The 13,652-nt window shown below is 42.0% G+C and overlaps 1 protein-coding gene across 5 annotated transcripts in view; it reads right to left on the reverse strand.

Annotated features, from left to right (window-relative positions):
- Window positions 1-13,652, reverse strand: part of astn2 (astrotactin 2) — a 1,598,826-nt gene that overhangs the window by 1,102,567 nt on the left and 482,607 nt on the right. The window contains exon 1 of one of the 5 annotated variants that reach the window (XM_080212457.1): window positions 11,477-11,512. The exons of the other annotated variants lie outside the window; for them this stretch is intronic. The gene's annotated coding sequence lies outside the window, so the exon portion shown is untranslated. Of the gene's footprint in view, window positions 1-11,476; window positions 11,513-13,652 lie in introns of those variants that run through there. 5 annotated transcript variants of the gene reach the window in all.

Consider the following 13,652-nt stretch of genomic DNA (forward strand, 5'->3'; position numbering starts at 1 on the left):
CTGCCTCACAGCGCCAGGGACTTGGGTTCATTTCTGGCCTTGGGTGACAGTCTGGGTGGAGTTTGCATGTTCTCCTTGTGTCTGCACTCCCATAGTCCATCGATGTGCAGGTTCAGTTGGTTGACCATGCTAAATTGGCCAAGATATATATAGGTTTGTGGAATTAATGGATTAAATATGTGGGGTTATGGGGTAAACATGGGTAAGGGTCAGTGCAGACCCGATGGGCCAAAAAACCTTGTTGTGTACTGTAGGGATTCTATGATTCAAAAATATCAATACCAAAATAGTCAATTGTAAAAGGTTTCAGTTACGCAGATAGTTCCAATGGACGCATTTATCAACATCTCATTTATTATCAAACATTCTCTATAAATCAAACTTCTGATAAGTCTTGACACACCCTGATTTTTCTCGCTAATTTCGTTTTTCCTTCCTGACCAATAAAATGCTTCATTCTGGCCAAGGATCGCTCAATATTTTTCCCATCAGTACCAATCGAGCTTGGCCATTCAGATCACTGCTGAGCTGCTCCCGAAGAGAACCGATGAACTTTGAACATTAATTTTCCAAGGCCGGGGGTACCGTACACATCGCACGAGAGGCGTTAAAGAAAAAATAAACACATCTTCACAGATTGAAATCAATTTTTCTACTTCTGTGCCGGGTCAATGACTAACAGCTGAGTAGATTGACTCAAATTCAACAATAAATTGCAAATGGTTTCCATTTCAGTTCACAAGGCACCTGAGCGAACGACAAACATTAGCAGCACTGGTGATCACAACTTCATGCTAATTTAACAATCTTGCACAGGTCAACGATTGTAAAGGCTTTGAGACATAGTTCGGATATTTCTAATTGACCACAATACGTTCATTGGACTCGATTTTATTCAGGTAGATTCTATGCTTCTACTGCTATTCAAATTGTCCAGCACATTCCAGATCACAACAATCAGAAGTTAGGGGAGGTAGTGGCATTGTGGAATTATCACTGGACTAACAATCTAAGGACCCAGGTCTGAATCCAACCAAGGCAGACGGTGAAATTTGAATTGAATAAAAACCTGGAATTAAAACGATGACCACAAAACCATTATCAATTGTCATAAAAACCATTTAGTTCATTAATATCCTTTAGGGAATGTTTAAAGGTTTATTTATTACTGTCACAAGTAGGTTTACCTTAATACTGCAATGAAGTTACTGTGAAAATCCCCTAGTCGCCACAATCCGGCACATGTTATGGTTCACTAAGGGAGAATTTGGCATGGCCGTTGAACCTAATCAGCACACTTTTCGGACCGTGAGAGAAAACCGGAGCCCCACAGGAAGCCCACGCAGACATGGGGAGAATGTGCAGACTCCACATAGACAGTGACCCAAGCTGGGAATTGAAGCAGGATCACTGGTGTTGTGAGGCAGCTGTGCTAACCACTGTGCCAAGGAAATTTGTCTGGTCTGTGACTCCAAAGTCATAGCAGTATTCTTGATTCGCAAATGGTCTCTGGGGTGGAGTGCAGTTAGGGATGGGCAATAAAAGCAAAGCCCACACCCTGTAGAATGAATTTTAAGTGTACAGACCCCCCACCAAGCCATCCAGGTAGTTTCCTGGAGCTGAGAGGCACAGTTCAAGTTTCTTCAAGAAAATAAATAAATTTTGGAACAAAGAGAAGATTTTATCAGTCAGTGCTTTAAGATAAAACAACATGATTCTCTGATTAAATACTCTTCATCAGCCATCTCAAACCTATCCATTTCATTTATCTGGCAATGTGGAAAGGAGAAAGCAATTGCCAAATCTTTGTGTGTGGGCAAATATCTTGACTCAAATCTCTGATACTTTGGCTATCACACTGAAATAACTTCTGTTGATTTTTTTGCAGCAATGTCTTCACACTAGGACTGCAGGCTTGCAAACGGTCACAAGGTAACCATCAAACCAATGAACTTTTTATTCTTATCATTTACAGAACACAAAGTACCGCACAAGAACAGGTCCTTTCGGTCCACTACGTTGTGCTAAGCATGATGCCAAATTAATCCCTTCATACAGATTTATAAGATTCTAACAGGACTAGACAGGGTAGATGTAGGGAGGATGTTCCTGATGGTGGGGGAGTCCAGAACCAGGGGTCACAGTCTGAGAATTCGGGGTAGACCATTTAGGATGGAGGTGAGGAGACATTTCTTCACCAAAAGAGTGGTGAGCCTGTGGAATTCATTACCACAGGAAGTAGTTGATGCCAAAACATTGAATGCATTCAAGAGGCAGCTAGATATACCACTCGGGATGAATGGGATCAAAGATTACGGGGAGAAAGCAGGATCAGGATTAGACTATTGAGTTGGACGATCAGCTATGATCGTGATGAATGGCGGAACAGTCTCGAAGGGCCAAATAGCCTTCTCCTGCTCGTATCTTCTCTGTTTCTGCCTGCTGTTGGTCCATATCCTTCTATTCCTTGCATCTTTTGTATCTGTCACTACCACCCTGGTAGCGGTTTTCAGGTACCTACCACTCTGTAAAAACTTGCCCCTCACATCTCCTTTGAACACTCCCCCTCTCACTTTAAGCCACCCAGTATTAGACACTTCAACTCCTTTGGTACCCAAGCCATCAACATCTACTGCACTGATTTTTTTTCCCAGTTTTGAAGTTACATAGGCATCTGGTGAAAACATCACAGGAGGAAATAGGTGGTGAATTCTGAACCATGACATCATTTCCCTCTTTGAACTACTGACCTTTTCCACAGGCTTGTAAACATCTCTGTTTATAGTTTTTGTATTAAAGGTATGAAACCCAGAAATCTCATTTGCCTTTTTTTATTGTCAATTATACCACACACAGCTTTAACCATCAAAGCAATCGCATCACTCAGCTTCATTGAGGATCTTATTACTTGGCCTAGACTCTTGTTTTCACTGAAAATACCGATTGTACTCTGCGTCGAATTGCATCTGAGAGGCATTCAGCTAACCTACTCCTGAAAATTCCTGCATTATTTCACATTTGGTGAGCTTATCATTTGATGTCAACAAAATGGCAGTGTGGTTAGCACCGCTGCCTCTCAGAGTCAGGGACCTCAGTTCAATTCCAGGCTTATGCAACTTCATTGCAGTATAAATGTAAGCCTGCTAATAAATAAAACTTGAATTGCTTTTAATGGCATTCATTTTGCACCTACGCACAAATCATTGCATTAGTGGGAAACTCAGTGTCTTTGTACAGTTCCTGAAACCCAACACATTCACATTTTACAATGGGAACAACATTCATTTCCCTTAACAATTAGCAATCGTGTCCCTGCCAATGTACATTTTGAGACTAATTGTGGTGGTGAGTGCCTCTGTGACGCCTATCCTAGGCCAGAATAGTAGGTCTTCTGCTAAATCCTGCTCTTTGAACCTCATTAATTATGCACGAGTGCATTCCCGAGTCACCTGGTAGACTAGCAGCTGTTTTGTCCGCATTCCATTAGCTGGTGTGTTCGAAGACTCAAGCACCATGTTTACTAAAAGCCCAACACACTCGGATTACTCATTCCAGGCAAACCAGTCTTTACCAGACATCACCCAGAGTGAAAAGGTTGGCAGCCTCAAGAGGAAGTCTGTTCCTTGATTAAACCACCCTCCCCCTGAGCCCATCATTTGCAAAAGGATCACACCCCATTTGGATTTCTACCCACTGCATAGATCTTAGAATCCTTGTGCAGGAGGTGGCCTTCGGCCCATCGTGTCAGCACCCATCACAGTTCCACCAAGGCCCTACCCCATAACTCCATACATTTACCCTAGCCAGGCCCCCTAACACTAAGGGGCAATTTAGCGTGGTCAATCCACCTAACCTGCACATCTTTAGATTGTGGGAGGAAACTGAAGGAAACCCACAGGCAGTGGGAAAATGTGCAAACTCCATACAGACAGTGAACATAAGAACATAAGAAATAGGAGCAGGAGTAGGCCATCTAGCCCCTCGAGCCTGCCCCGCCATTCAATAAGATCATGGCTGATCTGTCGTGGCTCAGTTCCACTTTCCCGCCCTCTCCCCATAACCCTTAATCCCTTTGCCTACCAAAAACCCATCAACCCGCGTCTTAAATATATTTAGCGAAGTAGCCTCCACCACTTCAACGGGCAGAGAATTCCAGAGATTCACCACCCTTTGAGTGAAGAAGTTCCTCCTCAACTCCGTTCTAAACTGCCCCCCACCCCCTTATCTTGAGGCTGTGCCCTCTCGTCCTACTGTCCTTTCTGAGCGGGAAGAGCCTCTCCACCTCTATCCTATCCATCCCATTCATCATCTTATACGTCTCAATGAGATCTCCCCTCATCCTTCTAAACTCTAATGAGTACAAGCCTAGTTTATTCAGCCTCTCCTCATAGCTCAGTGACCCAAGCGAGGAATCAAACACAGCAGGGCTAACCGTTAGGTCACCACGTCATCCTTTTGGAGTCTTTGTGCATTCCCTTCCAGTAAAGGAATTTATGTCCCTTTGGCCCCCTTGTTTGTTAGCTTTCCATGCAGCTTTGTTGGGGTCCTTCCCCTTGATCTTCCCTCTACTTTTCATTGTTCGTCATCCTGATACACCACCTCACCCTCTGTCTGCCTGCATGGAACCTCCAACACCTCCACATCACTCCCCTTGTCCTTTTTTTATGTGACCTGAAGACCTCAGCTTCATCTCGGACTCCACCCCCCGGTCAAAGTTTGAACCTTTGTTGTGGTGACTGCAGAATCCTGCAGCACTTTGTTTTAACGTTTATTTATTATTGTCACAAGTCGGCTTACATTAACATTGCAATGAAATTATTATGAAAATCCCCTCGTTGCCACAATCTAGGGCCTGTTTGGGTACACTGAAGGAGGAGTTAGCATGGCCAATCCACCTAACCAGTACATCTTATGGACTGTGCGAAGGAACCAGAGCACCAGGAGGAAACCCATATAGACAAAGGGAGAATGTACAGACTCCGCACAGGCAGCGACCCAAGCTGGGAATCAAACCCCAGTCCCTGGTGCTGTGAGGCAGCAGTACGAACCACTGTGCCGCCCATGTACACATTGCTGTGTGACACCAGGGAGGAAGGAGACTCCAGTACTCCCCAACACCAGGCACAGTACTGATCTGACTCAGTGACAGGAGGGACATGGATCCAGCAACATGGTACTGTTCACAAAAACCAGCTTGACATGTGGACGGAAGCAGGAACTGGTCTGTCCCGGCAGGGTGATGTGCACTGTGTCAGGACCAGCACAGCACTATGGTAAGAAGGTGTTGCACGCACCCCAATGTCTATGGTGACCGAGGATCATCTTGCCACTCATTAGCAAACGGGTTTGACACTGACATGATGAAAGAGAGAGAAAGGTGTGGAGGAGGAGGAGGAAGAGGAGATGAGGTGAAGTAGGGGGTGGTGGAGCACACGTACTTCCTTTCCTTCCCCAACTCAACAACCAAAGCCTCCCTCCCCTGGTCAACAATTGCCGTGTATCCAAATTTTCCTTCCCCAGGGTCACACGAAGTACGATGCATCAAAATGAATCACATCAGCAAAGTATTTAGGAAGCACTGCTTTAATCATTTCTACTTTAATTTTTATAACTCTATTTGCAGAACTTCATCAAACACCTTCTCAAAACCCATTTGACAACGTTTATTGCATTCCTCTATCGCTGCACTCTTATGATCTTCTCATGAAATTATATTAAATTAGTCAAGCATATTCTTTCATTCACAAATCAATGCCATTCGCTCCTAATTAGCTCATTTATGTAAATTTAATTTGATACACCATATTCTATACATATACTCAGAATCAAAGAGTACCTAGCTTACAGTTTCCGAGCTCAGACCTGTCTTTGCCTCGAACACAGGTTCTAACTGTGAACTTCAGTCTTTTTGGTACAATTTCCATTTCCAAGATATCTGGAAAATAATGGATTCTTCTGTTACCTTTAACTTCCCTCTGCATCTCTTTAAAATAAATCAGTAATTTGACCCAAGCTGTGCATCACGTTTTAGGAAGGAAATCAAGATCTTAGAAAGGGTACAGAAAAGATTTAGTGTAAGCATGGAATAATGCACTCCCTACAGTGCAGGAGGTGGCCATTTGGCCCATCAAGTCTATACTGACTCTCACACAGAGCCCTCTCCCCCCCTCAATCCCTATAACCCCGCACATTTATCATGGATAATCCATCTAACCCACACACCTTGGGATACCGAAGGGGTAATTTAGCCTGACCAATTCTCCGAACTTGCACATCTTTGGACTGAGATGTGGACTGAGGGGGGAAACTGGGGTACCCGGAGGAAACCCACACAAAACGCAGGGGAGAATGGTACCAGGAATGAAAAATATCTCAGTTACGTGCAGAGAATGGAAATACGGCAGTTGTTCTCCTCTTGAACAAAGATGGTTCAGCGCAGGTCTAACACAGGTATCCAAATCTTGAAGGGTTTGGTAGGATAAATGGAAAGTAACTGTTTCAAGTGATAGCAAGGTCTGAAACCAGAGGACAAAGATTGCTAACAGAACCAGATGCAAGAGGAGGAATTGAAATCGCACAGCAAGTTACGATCAGCAATTTACAGCTTGAAAGTGTGGTGGAAGCAGATTCAATACCAACTTTCAGAACAAAATTGATAAACGTGTGAAGGGAAACAATTTACAGGACCACAAGGAAAAAGCAGGGGAATGGAACTAACTGGATAGTTCTTTCAAAGAGACAACAAAAGCATAATGGACTAAATAGCCACTTTCAGCTCCCCAACATTCATCAATTTTACATCGTACATTCTAGGTCTACATTTAGAAATCAGCCACAGTTGTACAGAAATCTGAAGTGACATTTTGCATACCAGAAAACAATGTGTCTTCCTTCATGTGCCATTAAGTCTTTCATTATTATTCGTTCTACGTGAGAGATTTAAGTTTGTCAGTGACCTACAGTGTTAGCTAGGCGTGGATAAAACGGTATTTGGGACATTACACTTATTGCTGTTTCTCTTAGGACAGAAATCACAAACAACATTTTAACCGTGGTTTCTCTTGATTTAAAGACAATGTTACAAGGCAATTTTACTGTCCTCTCTGCAGTATGCAACTTGATTTGAAACCACAGTAACACCACTTTAACATGTAGATGCAATGTATTTGATAATTGCAGTGCTAACCTATGTTTGCGATACAGCTCATGACACACATCAGTTTCATCCATTTATTTATTTGTCATTAAGATAACACAGAAGCAAAGTGGAAATAAGCACTTACACAAAAATGCAAACCATTATGTCGGAGGCATTACGTAGTGCCTCCCTACGTAATGTACTTGCAGTCCATACCTCACAATGCTTCTCCTTTATCCTCTGTAAATGCGGTTACATAAAGATTTCAAACTCAACTAGCTTCTCCAGTGGAGTACAAGTCATACGATATTGATTTTTCTTGACTTGAAGTGTATTGGGAGCGTTATTTCTTGAAACAATGGCATCCATCTTATCAACTCATTTACAATTTGTTTTTATAAGAGAATGACAAACTCAAGGTCAAACAATTATTGTTTTTTTTCGGGCGAAGAGAGCTACAAGTTCACTCATCTGAAATACTCGGTATCATTCAGTCACAACACTTTACCAAATATACCACTGGCAACAATTTGAAAAGGCGGATTGTGGCACAGAGGTTAGCATCGCTGCCTCACAGTGCCAGGGACCTAGGTTGATTTCTGGCCTCGGGTCACAGCCTGTGTGGAATTTGTGCATTCTTCCCGTGTCTGTGCGGGTTTCCTCCGCTTGCTCCGGTTTCCTCCCACAGTCTGAAAGATGTGCAGGTTAGGTTGATTGGCCAAGTTAAATTGCTCCTTAGTGTTGGGGATGGTAGCAGGGTACATGCATGAAGTTACAGAGATAGGGCCTGGGTGGGATTGTCAGTGCAGGCTCGATGGGCTGAGTGGCCTCCTGCTGCATCGTGGGGACTCTATGATTTTATTGCAGCAGTAGTGACACTTCTTCCACATTCAAGATTTTATATACAGCAACTCAATATATCTACTTATATTGACTTAAGGGCTATGAACAGCATTTTATATTTCTAGGTCCTGAGGTTTCCTTTTCAAAAAAAAAGTTTATTTTTTTTATTGGAAAGAATTTTTGGGGGGAGCATCTAATCAACCTGGCCAGTTTCATTTTAATCCCATGCTTATCCACCACCTTAACACGTGCACTGAGAGCTTAACATATCCATCTTCATATCCTTTCTCAAAATTATTTGGTACAGTTATAATTTCTGCAGAGATTGATAATTTGTAAAAAAAAGTTGAACTCCAAATTAATTGCCAAAAGGATGACAAGACAAGATTTCAAGTTTTAATTTTTTTCACCTAACAAAAGACTAAAAGCACTGGAGATTTTTTTAGGCAACTTATACTTTAAGACACAAAACAGAATATTCCCCTTTTTCTTTTAGCACAACTGAAAAAACACAAAAAATACACTTTACACTTTCAGACGTGCAATTCTTTCAGAATCAGTCCGAGGAGATTCTTAGCTCCTGATAATTTACTTTTCTTCATTTCCTTTCTCAGTCAGGGAATATTTAATCTTAGAGTTTATACAGCAAGGTCCCCCAACTCCATCCTCCTCCCAATTCATTGCCCCAGAGAACCTTCTTCCAATGTGAGCGAAACAAATCTTCCAGCCTTCTTTAAACCTCTCATGAATTTTGTCTTTTCAATCTGAGCGCGATCTTCTAATGCTAATCCTGCATATTGAACAATTGAGGATTGCTGCCTACAGCCGTTTTCTCTCTCCTGGACCTTGGCAGAATAACCTTGTCTGTAAGTTTTCAGGCATTTCTGAGACACCTCCTGTCTGAAAGCTCATCTCCATGGCAACAAAAATCACTTGGGCCTTGTATCCAGGTAAAAATGCTGACTATCCTTGAGACCCAACTATCTTTTGTTTTGTAAGTAAATGGACACTATAAAGTGCAACTGTTTACAACCTGACATTCTCACAACCTTTTCTGGGGACTTTGGAGCCAGGGTATTCACTGTTAGTACAAAGATTGCTGCCATTGTCTCCCAGCACAAACACCTTGCATCTTCTTTGGAATAAAACAATCTGGTCCCCCTTAATCTCCAACCCTAAAATGACCCAGATTGTCAGGTCATGTGACCCCCTTCATTTACCTCAACTTAAAGACAGTCCCAAAACATATGCTCTCATATACCTCAAAAACATAACAACAGAATGACATTGGACAATATTTTTCAAATGCCTATTTGTCAAATGTTAGAGATTTTTGCTGAATAGTGCTGACCACACCATTCAAGATTGTAGGATAATAAAGTTCTGGAATCAAACATTCAGTGGCCACTTAAAAGAAATGTAATTTAATTCAGTCCTAATGTGTGCAGGTTAGATTGATTGGCTATGCTAAATTGATCCTAGTATCAGGGGACAAGCAGAGTAAATATGTGGGATTATGGGAATAGGGCCTGGATGGGATATGGTCAGTCCAGACTCAATGGGCCAAATGGCCTCCTTCTGCATTATAGGGATTCTATGATTCTGATCATGATAGTTTAATCTGCACTAAGTTTAAAACATAGCGCCAAGCCTTGGAAATACTTTTGCGCTGTTTTGAAATAAATCTTACTGATTGCACCAGTTATTTGGTACGAGCAACCATGGCCATGTTCTTGGATTTCAATGGGAAACCATAGCTTCTTAGTCAAGGGAGCCAGCTTAAGATTATATTCAGGCAATCCTTCACGGCCATCACTAGCACGTGAACACATTTGCTGACATGTTCATAAATTCAAAGGAAGAGACGGTCACAACGCTATCAAATTATGTAAATGCTCGTCCTAATAATTTCCTCCTCAAGTTACTCTACCTCCTCAAGTTACTCCATCTCGACAGGGTAGGAAGATCTGCACTCTCTTCCAATGCGGAGAAGTTTGGGGCAGGAGCAGAATGCTGAATGGGTAAACTATGGAAGAAATGGATTGCTTCACAGGCCGAGAGGCCCAAGAGACTCCAACAGACTAATCATTTGTCACTGCCTGATGTTTAAAAGAAGTCCTAATGGGGAGACTGCTTTGAAATGGCACCAAAGTCCAATTCACATTCCCAAGACCAACAATGCTTCCCCAAAAGCCATACATTTAGGGCATGAAACGACTCAACAGGGATGAAATCTTTAGATGGTTTTCCTTCTAATACCACTTAAGAGTATTGACTTTTCCACTCATTTGCTTGGTAGATTTTGCACTTAAGTATTAAATTGCTCCATTAATGCCCCAAGCTATAATTAGTAAATTGCCCCACAGAGATAAGTAATTTAATTTGCTGTGCAAATGTAACTTAACAGAAAGACTAGATTGCATTTTTCTTAGTTCCAGAGCACTTTAAACATTTGTGGCAGAGATTGTACTCTTATTTTACGATGAAGTAACACGTTTGCCACAACCATAATTAAGTCAAAGGCATAGATCTGTATTGAGACAGAAAAAGAAAGGTGATACTGGAAATTAGAATGGAAGATAGTGAAAACATACAGTAGATCAGTATTTGTCAAGACAAAATCAAATGTAAAAAAAACACTATTCTCATTCATTACTACTCCCTCCTTTTTTAGCTCTAATTTTTAGTTAATTTAGCTGGTATCCAAGTGACTACAATTTTTTTTAATCCCATGAATTCATTTCTTACAAGTCTATTGTATGGTACTTTGGAAATTTGGTGGCAATTGGCATCTCCAGACAGCTATTCAACTGAAAATTTAGCATAATATTTTAACCTTTAAATTTTAACTTGCAATTTTTAAAAAATATAAAATAAACTGCAAGTTAAATCAACAGCAATGACTTATTGGTGGCAGGTTGCAGACTTGCATGTTAACATTTGTCTTTTTATTCCGCAGGTGGCGGTCCACCTTGTTGTCAAACAAGGGGCATGCACACAGTGGGTCGTGCATGGGCTGCTCTTGGAGGTTCCGGGAGTGGCCTAGTACTTCGTGTCAGTGTGTGTGCTTGATCCTGGACCGGTAGACGGGCGCCGCAACAGCTCAGTGACTTGCACTGCTAGCTGTGCAGATACATGGATTTGGGCCTGTGTCTGTGGGAGTTTGCGCATTCTCCCTGTGGTTGCGTCGGTTTCCTCCCACACCCCAAAGATGTGCTCTTAGGCTGATTGGTATACCAAATTGACACTATTCTCCCCTGAGTCTGGCTAAGTTAGGGGGTCCACTCGCATACACACAGGGTAGGGTAGGTGTAGGAGGATGCGGCGGCGCGGGCTCGTTAGGCCGAAGGGCCTGTTTCCCGTGCTGGGTTGTTCTTTGTTCTTTCTTTTGTTGCATGGGTTCTTTCTGCTTCTATGGAGGTGCCTCATTGGTGAGATTTGAGACTTGTATGTTTAAAATAATAAAGCCTTTACTGGTAGGCCTTAACTACTTACAGTTCCATGTTTTGGTATGGCTCCACCATGCAAGATGGCTGCTTGCTTATACAGTGATGTTTCTAAACTGCTCTCCAAGAGGTTGTTGCCATGTGACTGCATATCTTATAATGTGGGCGGGGCTTTGCACCAGTTTTCCATTAACCCTTGCTCTGCTGGGCACCTTTGCATTGCAATAGATGCAATCACATCGCACCCTGGCAGGTAAATGTCAATCAGCTAGCAAACAGTAATTGTGTGATTGAATCTTAATTAAAGTGAAGAGGAAGCTGAGTCATGGATTATAATTTGCCCGTGGCTTGGAAAATCTTGTGGAGGAGGAGGTTAGACAGATGGCTTGTCTCAGATTCCTGCCAGTGTCACTCAGCACCGAGCTGTTGAAACAAGTAGGAGATGAACCAGACTGACATTCAGCAAATTTCCTTTCATCCCTGGATGGTCTGGCTGAAATCAGGACTGAATAGGATAGCACCTTAAGCGTGAATCTATATCCGATCATTCCCAATGGAGCATGTTACAATTTGTTGCTGCGCCCTCAATTCCTTTTCAAAATAATAACTAATAGACTATTCCTTTCTTAAAATCATAGATCCCCGAATCCTTAGAGTATAGACGAGGCCATTCAGCCCATTGTGTCTGCACCTACTCTCAGAGTGTCTTACCCAGGCCCTCTGCCATGCCCTATCCCTGTAACCCCACACTTTTCCCATGGCTAAGCCCCCCAACCGACACATCCTAGGATCCTAAGAAGCAATTTACAATGGAGCATGTAAGGAAAACAGCACCCAATGGAAACCCATGAAGAGAATCTTTAAACTCCACAAAGACAGTCAGCCAAGGTTGGAATTGAACCCACGTCCCTGGAGCTATGAGGCAGCAGTGCTAACCACTGTGCCAGCATGCCATCCCTGAGTGCAGATGATTGCTGTCTCCTGTTAATCCCGAACACAATATTTCACACAGATTTGATTCTTTGGCCTAAACTTGTCCCAAATGTTTTGATATTTCCAATTGGAAAGGGCTTTTGACTTTTACCTTACAATGTCTCAAAGTTAATTCATTTTATTGGAACTAAGTTTTATTAGTCCAAGTGATTTCACATTTGTGTTCCCATTAAAACTAGAATCAATGGAACATTTCCATTCACAATGATTAAGGCTGCATCGTGAAACTAAATCAAGCACATTTTCACCAGTACGCATTCCAGCAAGTGAAGAATAATTGATCACCAAATGCAGGTGTAAAACTGGTCAATTTTGAACTACTTTCCAATCCGATTAATTGCAAAATGATTGGTAAAGTTGGATATAAATCACGATATTACATTATAGATGTGATTGCAGGAGTTCTGCGCTTTGTCCTCCGTTTTACTAAACAATGGTCTGGTTTTAGTGAAATCCTGATCTCAACGCTCCTCTCTGTTGAATTATTGCACAGTCTCTAGTCTTCCAGCTATCCATTCAGACTAAACGAGAGGAATGTCAGAAAACAATTTTGTGCAATTTTCAACTGAGTTGGCGTGTCACAACTGAATGTTCATCCCATCTTTACTGCACCTTGCATTTAAGAAAGTTATATGTTCGGAAATAGAAATCACACTAAAAAAAAATTCTAAATAGAAGAAAAAAAAACTAGATTACACAATGTTAATGTTACTATAATGCCCAAACATTCCCATTTATGAACATTAATCCCAGTAAATTTAGGACCATAATTAATACATTAGATTAATACATACGATATAATTCCAAAGCAACATTACCATCAGGATTAAATTTATTTATTAGTGTCACAAGTCGGCTTACATTAACACTGCAATGAAGTTACTGTGAAAATTCCCTAGTTGCCACACTCTGGCACCTGTGCACGCATACTGAGGGAGAATTTAGCACGCCCAACCTACCTAACCAGCACATCTTTCGGACTGTGGGAGCAAACAGGAGCAACCGGTGGAAACCCACACAGACACGGGGAGAACATGCAGACTCTGCATAGACAGGGACCCAAGTCGGGAATTGAATTGAGGTCGCTGGTGCTGTAAGGCAGTAGCGCGAATCATTATGCCACTGTGCCGGTGGAATCCATCTATGGAATATTCCCCTTCCCAAGGGTTCAAAGTGTCTTACCAATGGGATTAAATGAATGGCTTACTATTGCACCTCACACAACTAACATG

Source organism: Carcharhinus amblyrhynchos, chromosome 25 (assembly GCF_965287045.1).
Source record: "Carcharhinus amblyrhynchos chromosome 25, sCarAmb.v2.hapA, whole genome shotgun sequence".
Classification (NCBI taxonomy): domain Eukaryota; kingdom Metazoa; phylum Chordata; class Chondrichthyes; order Carcharhiniformes; family Carcharhinidae; genus Carcharhinus; species Carcharhinus amblyrhynchos.